General features: G+C 48.6%; 1 non-coding gene across 1 annotated transcript; it reads left to right on the top strand.

Moving 5' to 3' along the window:
- The first annotated feature begins 814 nt into the window (after window positions 1–814).
- TRNAE-UUC (transfer RNA glutamic acid (anticodon UUC)) lies at window positions 815–886 on the top strand. The gene has a single exon. It is a non-coding gene; the product is annotated as a tRNA-Glu (tRNA).
- Window positions 887–2,539: the final 1,653 nt, after the last annotated feature.

Raw genomic sequence — 2,539 nt, 5'->3', positions numbered from 1 at the left:
CCAAAGAGACTGGCCACCCTTCCCGTGCCAGACCTCAAGAATGTCCCCTCTGCCTCACAACACAGTTCAGGGGTCCTCAAGACCAATCCTCAGGCTGAGTCACTCAGTGTAAGGAGTCACAGAACTCAGGAAAGCTGTTTACACCTGGTTACGGTTTACTACACTGCAAGTGTGACAGAGGGAACTGTCTGTTGGAGAAAATACCTTAGGGAGATAGAGACCTTGGGCCAGAATGCAGGGCCTGAGCCACTCTGCAAGAGAAAGTGAGAAGGATTGGGGCTTCTCTCTAGGCAGATGGGAGAATGCGGAACACAGAAGGACGGGAAAGAGAGGCGACCCAGCAGCATGGGAGTGGTAAGGGGGTGACAAGGCCAGTGGGGCTCCACAGCGTCAGGGACACAAAGGGAGATTGGTTGCCTTGCTGCCACATAAACCCCTTGTCTGTCCCCAGCCCCCAAACACCTCATTAAAGTTTATTTATTACACCTCGAGTGGCTGTGTGCGAGGGGATCTTTTGTGGGAATTGAGGAGGGACAGAGTTTTTCGTGGACCATCACCGTGTGAGACAGAACCGAAGGCGTGGAGGGAAGACCCTGAATCAAGAGGGCCACAAGGACACGAATCCCCAGGGTTCTCAGACACCAGGGGGAGAGCATGTCTTACTTCTCTCACTCTCTCTCTTTTTTCAATTCTTTTGACTACAAAATACAGGCATACCTCGGAGATATCGCGGGGTCAGTTCCAGACTATCGCAATAAAGCAAGTCACGCGGAGTTTTTGGTTTCCCAGTGCATATAAAAGTTATGATGGGAATTCCCTGATGGTCTAGCGGTTAGGATTCAGCGCTTTCACTGCCGTGGCCCGGGTTCAATCCCTGGTCAGGGAACTGAGATCCCACAAGCCATGCGGCACAGCTAAACAGAAAAAAAACAAGAAAAGTTATGTTTACACTATACTGTAGTCTATTAAGTGTGCAATAGTGTCATGTCTAAAAACAATGTACACACCTTAGTTTTAAAATGCTTTATGGCTAAAAAATGCTAACCACCATCTGAGCCTTCAGTAAGTCGTAATCTTTTTGCAACAGTAACACCAAAGATCATTTTTGTCATCTCTATGTTACCCCAACTTTTAAAAATTAATAACGTAATGTATCCAAAAACCATTGAACTGTGCCCTTTAGGCAGGGGAATTGTATTACCACAAACTTGGTGGCTTGAAAAAACACAAAATTATTTGTTTACAGTTCTGGAGGCCAGAATTCTGAAGTGAGTCTCGGGGGCTAAGATCAAGGTGCGCGCAGGGCTGGTCCCTTCTGGAGGTTCCAGGGGAGAGGCCCTTTCCTTGCCTTTCCAGCTTGTAGAGGCGGCCGGCCTTCCCTGGCTTACGGCCCTGCATCCCATCACTATATCTCTCGCTGCTACATCATCACATTGCCCTCTTCCTTCTTTGACCTTCCTGCCTCCCTCTTTCCCCTATGAGGACCCTTGTGATGACATTTAGGGCCCACCTGGACAATTCTAGATTAACTCCCCATCTCAAGGTCCCTAACTTAATCACATCTGCGAAGTCCCTTTTGCCATGTAAGGGGACATATTCACGGGTTCCAGGGATTAGGACCTGGATATCTCTGGGGACTCATTATTCTGTCTGCCACCTTCTACCCTGGGCCCCTTTTCCATCTCAGGTAACTACTTTCTGGTAAGTTTACTGATGCACAAACACATACATATATATTCTCTTCCCCGCGATAGGTAACATCTCATAGACACTGCTCAGACCCTGCTTTTATTACTGAAGTTTTCTGGAAATTCAGAGAGAGCATCTTTAGCCTTTCTATAGCCACACAGCCCTCCTCCACAGGGGAATGTCCAGGAGTTTTTCAACCAGGCCCCTATGGATGGATATTTGTGTTGTTTCCACCCTTTTACTATTAGTACCATGTTGCAGTGCATGACCTTGCATGTGTATTGGGACACACCCTGGAGGTGGAATTGCTGGATCAAAGAGCAGATCCCCTGTCTTTGTGACAGACACTGACAAATGGTCCCCCATAGAAGTCATGGGTCTCTGTTCCTACCAGTGATGGACATGACAGCCTGTCTGGGGGGGAAGATGTGTGGATTTCACAGAGCCAAGAGTCAAGAGCGGACCCAGAATTTTGGTATAAATGTTGTGTAAACTTCACATTAGACTGAGAAAACCACACTTATCCACATTGGAGAATGGGGAGGAGAGGGTCTGATGACGACCGTGGAGAGGCTTAGAGAGCCCCAAACCCTCCCCATCCCCGGCTGCTTCTGCACAGCGTAAGTTGAGCGGGGGCTCAAACCAAACCAATACCATCCTGCTTTGAGTTACTGCGAGATCCCCAGAAACCTCTGGACTGCAGACTTCTCAGGGTGAGAATGCCTGTGCTACTGAAATCTAACTTATTAAAAAAATGATGAGGACTCCCCTGGTGGCTCAGTGGTTAAGAATCCGCCTGCCAGTGCAGGGGACACGGGTTCGAGCCCCGGTCCGGGAAGATCCCACATGC

The sequence above is a fragment of the Lipotes vexillifer genome, unplaced genomic scaffold (assembly GCF_000442215.2).
Source record: "Lipotes vexillifer unplaced genomic scaffold, Lipotes_vexillifer_v1.1 C27070519, whole genome shotgun sequence".
Lineage (NCBI taxonomy): Eukaryota > Metazoa > Chordata > Mammalia > Artiodactyla > Lipotidae > Lipotes > Lipotes vexillifer.
This window is presented reverse-complemented; position numbering and strand designations above follow the sequence as displayed.